The sequence below is a fragment of the Sinocyclocheilus anshuiensis genome, unplaced genomic scaffold (assembly GCF_001515605.1).
Source record: "Sinocyclocheilus anshuiensis isolate Anshui unplaced genomic scaffold, SAMN03320099.WGS_v1.1 scaffold584, whole genome shotgun sequence".
Lineage (NCBI taxonomy): Eukaryota > Metazoa > Chordata > Actinopteri > Cypriniformes > Cyprinidae > Sinocyclocheilus > Sinocyclocheilus anshuiensis.
The window spans coordinates 403,662-419,082 of record NW_015557089.1 but is presented as its reverse complement, the minus strand read 5'-3'; positions in this window follow the sequence as shown (position 1 = coordinate 419,082).

Below are 15,421 nucleotides of genomic sequence, written 5' to 3'. Positions count from 1 at the left end.
GTCATATAGTACTATTTTATATATTAATATTTACATTTAGACATTTAGCAGACACTTTTATCCAAAGCGATTTACAAATGAGGACAATGGAAGCAACTATTAATTATAATATAATTAAATGTATTATTTATAATATTCATATTTTATTTAATATATAAAACCTGTGGATTATTTTATATATTACTGTATACGCTTTATTTCATATTACATATATTATTGTTATTTTAAATGCTTTATATATTATTTTAAACTTTATCTTACACTTTATTTTATTTTATTTAATTGTATTTTATTTTACTTTAGTTAGTTTAGTTTATACTCTGGACAGCCACAAAGTGTCAAAATACTGCTCTCATTCTTTAACAAAATATTTTTTTTTGATTCGATCAGTTATTTAATGCAGTGACATTTGCACATTTTTAAATGTCCAAATACTTTTTGGGGAAGTCATGCATCTGTGTTAATGCTCTTGTGTTCTTCACTGCCTAAAATTATCCAGGATGGATGTAATTTGGAGCTACTGTAGAAAATGTCAAATTATAAATACCTAAATTCTAAGGGTCACGGCTCCATGCTTACAGCAGTGTGAAATAGCTGGTACAAGCTTGGTTTTGTGAAGTTCATTTATAATTGACTAAAGATGGTTATCAAGTACATTCTCTTTCACCACAAATCACCACAGCCAGAATTAATGCAACTGTCACTTCTGCCATGAAATCTTGGGATTAAGATCCTTGTGCAAACATAATGAGCAACACGACAGTCAAACTTCAACGGAAAACAAGCAGCATGAATCAATACACTCATTTTCAACCATGGCCTGCATTTATAACAGCTGAGAGAGAGAGAGCATTTGAACAATAGACTATTGATTTTGTGCCGGCCTAATACATCCTTCGGCTTATGAAAGTAAGCAGAAGCATTTGAAGACAACTTTTTCTGAATTCCAGGGGTCTCACAAACCCTTAGGCAGATCACAGAAAGCTCACAAACCTTTAATAGCCTCCTCTTGATATGACGCTTTCACGATTTCCCAAATAGAGCTGACAAGGTTTTACTCGCTGACAGTTTATTTGAGCGAGAGCGAGTGAAATCTGCTCTTGGGTCTTGATCCGCTCCAAACGGACCTTCTTCTTGTCAATATTCCTGTCTCTACAAATTACGGAGCTGAAGTCCTATTTCGCTGAATTCTTCTTTCCAACACAGAGAAGGCTAAACTTTATTCTAAAAAGAGGAAAAGTGAAACGTTCTGATTAAGACACATCCCTACAACGTATAGCAAATGTGTTTAATGTATTGCGAGAAGCTTTTAACCTCTAAAAATTCGTCAAAACAAAAAGTTGGGATGTGGGTTGCAGTTTATGTATTTCGTTATTTGCATGCAGGTAGACTATATTTCATTTTCAAATGTTTTTTCAAACATTTCATTTAAACAATAAGATTACAAATTAGTCAGAGTGCATATTTTCATTTGTCGGCAAATAAATGCTAAAGTATAGAAGTCACAAAGGAGGTAACTATAGCAACAGCTCCCTGATCTTGCACTTGTCATTGCAATTATATAGCATATATTATCTATAGAAAAATAAAAATCAACCACCTGAAAGCACAACATCAAGGCCATAGAACAACGTATAGCAAATGTGTTTAATGTATTGCGAGAAGCTTTTAACCTCTAAAAATTCGTCAAAACAAAAAGTTGGGATGTGGGTTGCAGTTTATGTATTTCGTTATTTGCATGCAGGTAGACTATATTTCATTTTCAAATGTTTTTTCAAACATTTCATTTAAACAATAAGATTACAAATTAGTCAGAGTGCATATTTTCATTTGTCGGCAAATAAATGCTAAAGTATAGAAGTCACAAAGGAGGTAACTATAGCAACAGCTCCCTGATCTTGCACTTGTCATTGCAATTATATAGCATATATTATCTATAGAAAAATAAAAATCAACCACCTGAAAGCACAACATCAAGGCCATGAAAGGCCCCCCCCCCCCACAAAAGTAGGTTCATTTACTGGTTCAGACAATATGAGGAAATATGAGGAAAATGAAAGATGGTTGGTGTTTTAATGCCATACCAGCAATATGAAGATATGAAATTAGCTTTAGCAAGATAAAAGAACTGGCCGTTTTATTACAAGAATGTTGAATTAAGTCATTCCACCATTGTCATTTCCATTGAACATCATGTAATAAAATTACCCATGATGCTGTGCACGAAATCCCACCAATCACAGTCGCACCCAGCAAATCATGCCAAAAGAACTTGCAGGGAACGCCCTCTCCCATGAAGCACTGTGAATAACGTAATCAGAGGTTCGTTAGTGATTTGCATAAAACACGCCCAAACCATCTCCATATAAGGGTATTCTGCACACCTTTATACAGCCTTTCATCAAACACATGGCGCTCTCTTTAGGTACTTCGCCTGTCCACAGACTCCAGAGCAATTTCAGAGGAATCCCACTTATATTTCAAAAACCTCGGATTGCTTCCTTACAATCGGCTTAAATAAGATCTCACTTTCTAAAGCGGCACAATTATTCATAACACCTGCACTGTGCCACTGCACTGACAGAGACTCCTCATCTTTAATTATTTATTCTAGCAAATAGACTGAATCTGCCCATTTTTCTGCTTATACTCAATGTATTTCAAATTGCCTTTGAATTAAACCATGTGACCAGAAGATTTCTGACAGGAGGATTTCTGACTTTAAAAATAACTTGCCAGATGCCAGATTATTTTAACTTTGAGCCCTATAATTAATAGCAACTTGCCACATATTGCAATTACACAGAATAGCAATGCATCTGAAGCAAAGGTCACTTTCATTATCGGTACCGGTTGGCGATATCTCTGCACCCCAGTGAAATAAAAAGACTCACAAACACACCAAAGCAACAAGGTGGATGTGTGAATAAAAAAAGATGCTTAATGAAAAAAACTGTTACAAATACACACTGCTACTAAAACAAAATACCTCACATCAAATGACAACATTTCGTTCCATATGTGCAGCTTTATAGATTACCTCAGGCAATCCTACAGTACACTGCAAAACATGATTGGTTCTTAATCAGTATTTTTGTCTTATATATTTTTTTTTTACCCATTTGTCTAACAGACAATTGAGTTAAGCATAAACCTTATTAATAAATGTTTATAGATGAATGGTTAAACAAGAAAAAAAGGGCAATAGGATAAGAATATACACTTTTCAGTGACCTTTTTGGCAGCTTGCATTGTTACACCAGTAGATGTCTTTATGAGTGAGTCGTTGAATCATTTGTCTAATTCGTTTAAGAAGGAAATACCTGTGGTCAGGCAACAGGTGATTCCGTTTTTGCTTTGTATGAAACTCTAGATGGCGCAGGCTGACAGGTTGTTAATGTAACTGACGATATTCAGAGAGTTAAATGACTTGGCACAAGCTGATTAGTTCGTGCTGCATATGCAGCCAATGAGATTACTGCCTACCATGCTAAAATCTTCCGAGAGTTGTCATGATTGAAATATATTAATGTTATGTTATGTAAAAGTAATATTGCACTCACGAATATGCACATACAAATATTAAATACTAAAGGGAAAATTGGCGTAATGATAGTAAACATGCAAAATAGTCAATTATATATAATGTTATATAATGTATACACAGAAGCATGAAAAAAAGAAAGGTACACAAATATCACATGCAAAAAAATGTGCCTTGAAAGCCGTCTATTTCTGAGTATGTGTTATGAGTGAGTCATTGAATCATTTAATTTAAGCATTCATTCAACTGATTAGTTTAAAAACACTTTCAAGAACTGAACACTATCGTGTTGTTTGGAGATGTGAAAACGTTTTTGCTTGGTTTAGAAGTATTTTCACTGGCGGAGGAAAAATTTGAAGAAGTAAGTGGCAATATTGTTTCTAAAATGTAAGATGTTCAGTATTATTGTTTATTTAACCATTGTGTAAAAACAATAATTAACAATAGTGGCTGTTTGTCTGCATCAGCATTACCTGCGGCCTTGAATCACAGAATCACATTTCTGAAATGTTTTTGATGGGCTATGCGATTGTGCTTCAAGTACATTTGTCTTGGTTGTTATATTATTATTATTATATATAATAATAATAATATAACTTTTATAATATTTACAAACAGTAAATTATGCATTTTATAGTTCAAATAAAACACATTTTGTACAGAATAAATATCTCAAGCACTTTAACAAACTACAAGCTTCTCATTTACGCTTTAAACCTTCTGGACTGTCTTGACAGACTTCCATTGTAAGTGAAGCAAGCGATTTTTGTTTGTTTTAAATCCTATGCCAACTGACAGCAATGTCTGATGTCAATAAAGCTTAACAACCCGAAACATTCTTTTACATGAGGCCAGAGTCCAGAAATGTTGATGATGAGTATGAGTATGAGTATGTTTACTCAGCAGAAGGCAACATCTGCCAGTGCTACAGTCCTGTGCCGGCGGATGCCTCTTCACTGTAAGGACTGTTAACACTCGTTTTACAGAGGATAATCAACACCTGCTTGCGTGATAATGAAGCTCCTCTCTGATGGAAATGCTGGTGTTATGTAACAGGCCTCAATAAGGTCAGAACGATGAACGTGGGGATTGGATTTAATTTGCAGTCTGACCTTCGCTGTCTTGAGGGATGAAATGATTTGGCTTGAGAGATGTGAGCCTCACTTTCAAATCGCCACTTTTGGGAATAAACAAGCTGACGTTCACGCTCCAGTGAGATCATAACAATAACGTACTAAAAACAGAAGACATCTCATGGCATTTCTAAACATTTTGGTCATGATTCTTAATGATTATGACATTCATAATGATTATGACATTTATGGTCATAATGATTCTAAATCATTATGACCAGTATATAATATTATTAGTCTTATTTTCCATAAGACAATATCTAAGCATCATCATATTATAAGACACATTTAGGCTATTGGAAGAGCAAAATTGTGTAACATAATAAAATTTAGATTAATAATTAGATTTAGAGATAAATATATATTACCAAAACTTTGTGGTTTCTGCTTAAAACAACAAAAACATTTCTAATGGGATATGGATGGATGGATATTTTAGACAAAAATACTAATTAAAAATATTTTGCTGTGCAATAGATATTTATAATTGGCTAATGTCATTATTAGAAAATTGTAGATAATATATACAATATATAAGGCTCTGAACAGGTTTTATTTAGTATTACTCAAAATGCAAAATATTTCACAATCTTGGGAGTCCCAAGATATTATGGATAACAAGAAAATTTACAGAAAATGTATCATATTTGCAATGAAAAAACAAATTAAATTGCAAAACAACAGTATGAAACTAACTTCAACAAATTCCTTATTGAATTGGTATAGCGGAAAATGTTGGAATAGACCTTAGTCAGGTTAGACCAGTGGTGGAAAGACTACTGAAAAAATATACTCCAGTAAACGTACCATTACATTCCAAAAAATGTAGTGTGAGTAGAGTAAAAAGTACTTGTCCAAAAAACTACTTGAGTAAGAGTAAAAGAGTAGCCTATTTAAAAGTACTCATGAGTATTGAGTAGTGAGTACTACTGAGCTGTGGATTCTACCCCCTTATAATAAACGCTAGCACTTTAAACATTTAGAAAGCATTGTACATACTTTAAATCACATTATCTTTTGTTGTTTGTCAAAAATTATGAAGAATATCTATCATACAGCATTTTTCATTTTGACGGACAACTTTTTAAAATACATCAAAACAACACTGAAAAACTAAGTGATAAAAAGATGAAAGAGTTTTTCGCAGTACACTCATCACCATTTAAATCATAATGTTTGAAAAAATAGATTTAAAATCAGGTGTAAGGCCTGCTATTTTTGCACATAAAATATTAATGTTTAGAACAAAGAATACAAACCCATTAGAAACTCATACGAGAGTTCATCACACACCAGGAGATGGGTTAAAAAGAGCCAATTTCTCTCCAAAACGGTGCCAGTTTTAGCATTTTGTGATAAAGAAATGAGAATCACTAAACATGATCATTTATGTTACAATTTAAACATAAATGCAAATTGTTCTAGAAGGGGGCATCATCCCCTTCCTTTTGCACAGCTACATTTACTCAAACTGTTATGCTGATAATACTATTTGTAAGGAAAAATTGCATTAAATAGGGAAGCATTTTCAGGGAAACTTTTTCAAAAGAAAACACACATACACACACGCACACACACACGTCTCTTTGCACAACTGAATGGAACAAAAAGTGTTGAACTTGAAAAATGTTTTTGCGCGAGTACACTTGCTAAATGAAGGTGGATTGTATAAAATGGATCAAACAAAAAACTTTGTTTATTAATGAGCTCCAGTTTTATTACATCACGCGCTGACAGAGGTGCAGCCTTTAAAATAACGCCACGGGTCATCAATAAGGTGCATACTGAATCTGGTCCTCCAAGTTCAGTACATTAAAGGGAAAGCCGCCTGCGAGCTTCAGTGTAAATATTGCATCAAAATCAAATCAATTTGAGCGCGATTTAAACCCGGATGATTGTAGCCACTCTAAGTTCGTCAGCCTTGAGAAAGCTAGCGTGACATAGTGATAACACTCGTTGCCTTCTCTAGTGCAGCTCAACCAGGTCTCGTCCCATTCGTCGATATTTGTGATATCACAAATCCCGGAAATGATGCGTTGTAGTCCAAACGAGTCGTTCGTTGAAGTTTTTTTCAAAGTGATTTCTGTTAAATAAAATATCTCCTTTTGAAGTGGACTTTGAGCTTTGTAACTTTGCAGATCTTCTTTTATGCTCAAACAGCAACATTACAGACTAACTAAAGTTGAAGTAACTAAAGTCTAACATGGTAAGCCGTTTTTCCACATTTCCAAGCGTTTTAGAGTGTCCCCAACACACTTTTTCACAGCGCTCATCATGTGCTCAAACTCATCAGGAGTCAACGAGCTGCCGACTTTTAACACTGTACGCAATACCCGCAACCTCACACCAAATTTCAGGCCGTGTAGATAGGCAACCATATATACAAATCATTTAGTAAGCAGAAATCCGAAATTTACCTTAACATATTAGAGGAAGATGCTGATAACTCTGAATTGATGATTGAAGAATGCGCTTCCAGCAGCCATGATTATCAGCAGTTTGCGGTTAAAGTTCCCCTTCAGGAACTCGACGGAGGTCTCTAGAGCAGCTAGTACGGCCGTCCCCTGCCGGTTCGCCGCTTCAGGGCACCGAGCTAGCCGCTCTAATTGCACCAGAGTTCAGTCTCGAGAGACTGATTCTCTCAGTAGACTAACGTGTCTCGGTGTCGCACGGTCCCCTCTGGTTCTCTCTCTGACTCATCCAGCTCCACTGGGGCTGGATGCCATGGTACAGACATGGCTGAGGCTTCATCTGTACACCTTTCCCCCGATTGTTCTGCTCCCGGAAGTTCTGGAGAGAGTGCGCTGGAATGAGGTCAGTCGACTGCCAGTAGCCCCGTTCTGGCAGGGCCGAGTATGGTTTTCGGACCTGATTCCTCTTCTCGATGGCGCTCCATGGGAGATGGTCTCACAGGCGGAGTGCTCTTCCACACTAGGCAGGGATTTGCAAGTCTGGCGGCGTGGGCATTCTCATTCCCATAGCGTTTCAATGCAGCTCAAGTTCCTGAAGGGGAACGTCTTTAGGTTACGTATGTAACCATGGTTCCCCGAAGGGAACGAGACACTGCATCTCAGGGCCATACTTCCGGCATCCCTGCCAGCGCTTGCTTCACTCCTAGAAGCTGACACCGGTTTCACCGCACGTGCTTTTATGCTTCCCGGTCGCTACGTCACCCCACCCGTGACGTCTCGCCCATCCATTGGACTGATTACACATGTGATTCAGAGCGTGGTCACGCTGGAGGCGTTCCCGTAGCATTTCGATGCAGCGTCTCGTTCCCTTCGGTTATCCATGGTTACATACGTAACCTGGAGACGTTTTCTATGCACAATTTGATTTGATGAGAGTCACGAGACCGATTACTCTCTCTATCCAATCACATTGATGGATAAAATAAAATTAAAACAAGCATGTAACGACCACAAACAGAGGGAAAGTAGAAAAGTAAAAGTACAGATATATCACTTAAAATGTACTTGAGTAAAAGTAAAAGTACACAATTTTTAAACTACTCAAAAAGTACAATTTCTGATTAAAAAAAACTACTTAATTACAGTAACGTGAATATTTGTAATTCCTTACTTCACATCACTGGGTTAGACAGCATATTTAATTTAATGTGGATGAAAATGAGGCTGTGAGGAATAGACGCACAGTCTTTACAATGGCAGACACAATATAAAGGTCCATAATTTTCACAATTTACAACTTTTATAACAGTTTTATGGAGTTTTTGTCAACTAAACGTTTGTCAGCTGAAAGTTAGGAAAGACATGTTGTCAGCTGAACAATGAACAATTTGCAATGAACAATTTTATGTTGTTAAAGCGATAGTTCACCTGAAAATGAGAATTCTGTCATCATTACTCACCCTCAAGTTCCCCCAAACATGTATGAATTTCTTTCTTGTGTGAAACATAAAAGAATATATTTTGAAGAATCAAACAGTTGCTGGTAGCCACTGACTTCCATAGTGCGGAGAAAAAAAAATATTAAGGAAGTCAATGGCTACCAGCAACTGTTTGGTTACCAACATTCTTCAAAATAAAGAAACTCATACAGGTTTGGAGCAATTGGTGGGTGAGTGAATGATGACAGAATTCTCATTTTCAGGTGAACTATCACTAAAATGATATGGTGCTACCCAAACTAAGGTCTATATGGACTTGAAATGTGTGCAAACAGAAAAGCTCCATTGACATTAACTACCACTAGAGGGAGATATGTTTCCACGTCAGAGTCCTCTATAAAAGAAACCTTTAAATGGACCAAAATCTGAATTTGAAGTTCAGTAAAAAGCTTTTTACACCAGCTACAATGAATCTAACTCTGTTAGACAGAGTCAGTTGGCAGTAAAAGCAATGTCATTTTCTTTATCACCGAAAGAGAATTCAATTACAATCCCTATTGTCATCATTACTATATCTGGGTCGCTGGAAAACCTCTAGACCACTGCATGCCTGTCATGTTGCACTTGTGTACTGTCTGGAAGCCTTTCACACCTCAACACGCTCCCCGCATCAGCTCAGACGCGTGCGGCGAATCTCAGGTGTTTCTCATGGCTGTCCGCACGCGAGGCACCGGTTGGCCTGTCTGTCAAATCTGACTACATTTGATTCGCTCAAGAGCCATTTGAGTCTTAATAACGTAAACAAAAATATCCTGGACTCTTAAAAGTAAAGAACAAATGCGTTTTGGGAGTCAGCGGTTATGATAGTTAAAGCATTGGGATTTCGGCATTGACGCGTTGAGAAGCAAATACAGGTGTGCGCTATAAGTGAAGCGAAGTCTGGTACAATAATTCACTCCAGAAAAGCCGTCAAACCCATTTATAGTTGTTTACCAGAGACAAATGTTCGTGTCAATTGAAGTTCATGTCATAAAGAAGATGCCAGCCGTACTGGCGTCAAAAAGGAAACATAATCTACTAAACCCCCACCCCACTCTTCCCTTTCACTGCATAAAAAACTGTTGAACCGACACAACGGGTGTGGAGTAAAACATCTGTCGTCGTTTACGGACTCTTATGTCATTCCAAACCTCTATAGCTTTCTTCTGTGAAGACAAAAGGAGATTTTACCAGAATGTTAATGCAGCTTTACAATGACAGCATATGGCAGCTATTAAAAAAATAACATCTCACAATTCAGATTTTTCTTTTTTTTATCTCAGATCCTTCTGAAAATTGTTTATATATTGCAGTTCTGAGTTTGTAAATCAGAACTGTGAGATAAAAAGTCACAATTACCATTTTTATTTTACCATTTTAGTGACCATGGTCCAATGAGGATAAAAAGCACCATAAAAGTAGTCAACAAACCGGAGTAATTTGTTGGACTAGCTGGATCGCAAAGTATGTTTTTGATTGACACAAAAATAAATAAATAAATAAATAACGGTTCCTTTGAGTCATTTGTTCGGAATTTGGACTTCACAGATTGCATGTTTTTGATTCACTAAAATGAACTGGTTCCAAAGCTACAAAAATCACACTGTAATGTTTTGATCCGCTAAAAAACACCGGTTCATAATAGTGATTCGTTTGGGAATCAGACTACACAGATCGCACTATATGTTTTTGACAGTGGTGGACGAAGTACAAAAATCAAGTACTTGAGTAAAAGTACAGATACGTATAATAAAATATTACTCCAGTAAAAGTACTTATTTTTCAATTTTACTCGAGTGAAAGTACAAAAGTACGCGCTTTGTTATGAACTTAAGTAAAAAAGTACTGATAGATAGATTTATTTAGCAATTTTATATAGGCTACTTAATTAAATTTTATATTAGCACATTATTTTTATAATCCTTCTGCTCAAAATACCTGGGATTTTCCGAAAATAACCACTAAATGGAGTAAAGATATATTTTTGTTGTTGATATGGACTACGTTGACGAGAGTGATGTAGTAATGGTCACTGTGAAGCTTACACTGCGAAGTACCTGAGAGAAAACAGATTTGACCATCTGATTTTCACCAGTAAGAAAAAAGTGTTTTAAAGCTTGTTGTTTTGCAGAACATCACATTTATATATGACATGAGAATAAGGCCTGAAGTTAGGAAGAACATTTTAAGGAAAATATAATTATATTTTCATAATGATTTTTTTCTTCTCAAACCTTGTCTGTGGTGTAAAAACATCCCTGGCCAAATGCCCCCAGAGGGCATCACTTCCCACTTTGATAATTACTGTAGTTACCATGTTCTGAACATGACATAATTTATTTTCCCCCAGATCTAATCTATCTAGGTGGTTGAATAAAAATATTTGGACTTTATATCTAAAAATTACCTCAACTTAGCACCAGCAAGCTTGTTAGCTAGACAGTTAGCATCAGCTAACAATATTAAATATTAAAATCAATATTTTATATTGTTAATCCAAACAATATAAAAATGTATACTGTTGATAAACAATATAAAAACAGACGTCACATAGGGCTAAATGCATAGCATTTTAATAAAACTGTTAAAGTTACGGCAGCGGGGAATATGAACGTGCATGCGTTATTTTAATCTGTGTTATTTTAATGTTTCCGGGGGTTTACCTAAAACATAGAGACACTGATGTTGATGTGTCTGCATTCAAGCATTTCAGTGGGCTTAAACAGATCACCCTTTACAGCAGATTTAGTTCACAAACAACTGACAGTTTTGACCTACATATGATTTTCAGTTACAATAATTAATTCAAGCATTTCAGTGGGCTTAAATAGATCACCCTTTACAGCAGATTTAGTTCACAAACAACTGACAGTTTTGACCTAAATATGATTTTCAGTTACAATAATGAATCCTAAAATTCGACATTAGTAACTTACTTTTAGCAGCATCAGTCGCGCACGCGCTCACAAGACCTCCCGGTTCTTACTTGTCTTGTGAATTCAGTTCACTGGAGACTCGCACTAAATGGTTCATTTGAATCAGGGAGTTGTCGACTCGAGAACAGCTGCAATCGGATCATTCTAATTCATGAATGAATCGTTTGGTGCGATTTGCGAAACGATTTAAAAGGTTAATTGAAAAGAATCAGTTCGTGAATGAATCAGACACCGCTTCTGCGTGTCGGAGCACTTGATATATTATAAGGAGTATATACGTATATATCAATATGTATATATTGATATATGTTTTACAGTAACGAAGTAAAACTACTCCGTTACTGTCCACCACTGAAAAAAAGAGTTCTGGAATCTAACTGAATCAATCGCAGCATATGTTTTGGATTCACTAAAAAGAGTCGGTTCTTAAGAGACAATAGGCTTGTTTGAGATGCGCCTCGCCTCGCCTGAAATCTACGTTTCACAACAAAACACAAGCGAGAAGTGATAAGGAAATAACGCGACAACCCGCATGCGTCAGACCGGAGTTCTCGAGCAAGATTGTAATTATTAAAATATATATATATAGCCCGCAAATTGTCTGTGAGCTGATTTCCAGCGCAGATTTTGCTCATCTCAAACAAGGCTATTGCTTCGGAATTTGGACTTCATAGATTGCAACGTATGTTTTGGATTTACTAAAAAGAACCGGTGCCTAAACTACACAGATCACACTGGCTGTGTCCGAAATCGCCCTCTATACCCTTAAATAGGGCACTATTTGAGGGAACAGCCATTTTTAGTGGTGTCCGAAACCATAGTGGATGTTCTCGAGTGCACTCATTCAATCCCACAATGCACTGCAAAAACGAGTGTACAACTGGTGCACGCTCAACGGCTAGAGAATACCCATAATGCACCGTGAGAGTCACGCGCCGAATGAATTCCCGCATCTCGCCAGAAGATGGCGCCCGCAGCTATTGTTTGATTAGGGTTTATACATCATTTCCGTGACAGAGTTCAAGATAAATCCTTTAATCTTACTACTGGAGCTGCTAGTTTGCTAGTTTCAAATGATTAATAAACAGCAAGCACAAACTATGCAAAAGCGGCATTTCTTCCGGTGCACTCAGTGTCCGAATTCACTAGGCTACTCGTTTTCATTCGCTCCTTCTAGTGAACTGAATTAGTGACCTAATGTAGGGAATAGTGAATGAGGGTATAGGGGGCGATTTCGGACACAGCCACTGTATGTTTTTGATTCACAAAAAAGAACCAGCTCATAAGAATCATTCATTCAGAAATCGGACTACACCGATTGCACCACATGATTTTGATTCACTAAAAAGAACCGGTTCATAAAAGTCATTCATTTGGAAAGTAGTTTGATTACACTGACTGGGTTGTTTGGTTTGATTCACTAAATCAAGTTTTATCGGAGTTATTACAGGAATTGGATTACACTGGTTGAGATGTATTATTTGGAGGAATACGCTGCTTGTTTGCAAGAGTCAGTTTTAAGGGAGTCGGACTACACTGGTCATGCTTTTGATTTGCAAAAAAAAAAAAGAACCAGATAAGTCATAGTCATTCGATTAGGAATCGAACTACACCAATCGCACTATTTGTTGAGCTGGATCATTAGGCTAGAGTTATTCATTAGGGAATCAGACAACATTGTCATACAGTAATTAAAAAAAAAAATGCAAAAGTGCAGCGTGAACATTGCCATTAACATGTTTGTGTTGTGCAGAAAAAAGCAAGGCATGTGATGAACAACAGAGTGAATAAGTGATGACAGCATTTTATTTATTTATTGATAGTGAGCGTGTGTCTCTCTTGTGCCTCTCATGTCTAACAATTCACTAAACAGCTCTACAACAATGGGAATAGGCGACATACGATGCCAGATCACCTGTGCACATTTTTCACTGTCACATGAGCACATTTGCCATTGCCTTCTTCTTCTTCTTCTTCTTGAAATTTTATTGGCGGTTGACAAACCTTCTTCGATGCCTGTTATCACTCCCTGTTTCATTCGTCTCTCACCCAACATCTTCCTTTCATTCACTTTTTTCTTGCAAACATTATCAATTTTTAGTGCTTTGTTTTTTTGTTCTTCTGTTTTACATATTACTAACAGGCTTCCATCTCTCAAAATCTTAGCCGTATCCACTTCTCCTAACTTTTTCTTCAACTCTCTAGACAATGCTATTGGACTTAGATTAACCTGTTCATCTTCCTTTCTGAATTTAAGAATTACTTTATATTCCTCTCTTACGACCTTTTTACGTACAACCCTATTATCTTCATCAAAGATTTCTCCGACCCCGTGTGGCCCTGCACTGCTCCTTACAAGACCGCAGAATATTGAGAAAGGCAGCTTCAGGCTCCCGCTGACTTTATATGATTTTTTACAGCAGGAAAATTAATTAAAACTTCCAGAGAAGGAGAAAGACTGCCAATAACAGCCTCAGATAATCTGTCAATGCACCTATGGGGAGAAGGTGGGGCTATGTGACAAGGCTAAAGCCAGTTCAAAATTACAGCTACATCTAATTGATTTTATTTGCATGTATATGAATGTGTTTTGGACACGAATATATGTTTGAAAATGTACATTGCATATAAAATTCTAAATTGAAGACAAAAAGTCTCAGAGGTTTAACTAGAGTAAATATTTATTTGACTAGGTGAATGTATTTGCATTACACCAAAGATTAAAGTTTTCAGTTTAATTAAATACTTTGGAAATAATTTTGAATATAGTTCGTCTTGTGCAGTTCATGGTAATAATAATACATTTCAGTGTTAATTCTGTGTTAATATACAGACGTTGTATTGCCACAAGGTGGCAGTGTTTCTTAGGACATGTCAGTTTTGCCCTGTTTACCATGTATTTATTCATTCACCTATTTATTGTTGATCAATATAATGCATAATGCAGAAAGTCTTCGGTCTGGATTGTAAGCACCTGAAGACTATTTGATGAGTCCGTCCGCATAGCCAAATGGATTTCACTGTGCAACTGGGATTTTATAATGCCTATAAAATCAGGGCTATTCTGCAAGCAAATGAGCTGTAAAGTTGATCAACTTGACCACAAAATGTGATGAGACTCTTATCTAACTATTAACTTAAGTTAATTATATTACGTGTAATTACATTATAAAACAGTGCTTAATATACATTCAAATAGGCACATGTTCTGAAGCTTCATTTTCATGTACATTTTTATATGAATAATAATGAACCACTTATTTGAGGTTCGGTAATGAGTCAGCTTACGTTACTGAAGTGTTCATGTCTGGCCTACAAACTGCTAAATACATAATCATAACAAGAATAAACACATGTGCCTGTGTTTGCTGTTGTTTCTTGATCTTTCTTGATTTATGTCGATGAATCGAAACGAATCGTGTCAATGACTGTCAAATCAAAGGTTCATGCAGCATTATTTATTTATTCTTCTGTAGTCAATCGCTGTCAAATAGAATCTAAGTACAAAATCGAGTCTTTTATTTCCTTCAGTCACGTACTATCGAATGCAACATTTGAACGTAAGCGAGTGTTTTGTTTTCAGCGAATCGCTGTCAAAGCATTTTTTGTTTTTTTTTGCCAACCGCGTCGAATCAAATCGAATCTTCGACACGGAGTCGAATCTTTTTTCTACTTCATCCAAGCGCTGTCGAATCGAATCTTTCTCCCTGTCATTCCCCGTCAGCATAATTGCACCATAAATATTATGGCGTTATGTTTGAAATAAAATATCAGACACATTTCTTATGAAATAACCGAGAAAAGACGAGGGCGTTTTGTCCTCGGCATATGGTTGTGCATTGTTGTTCTTTTTAACCCTCGTTTGTCTTTTGTAATCGGATAGGATGATCCTATCTCATTTGGCCACCCCTTTCGCTCT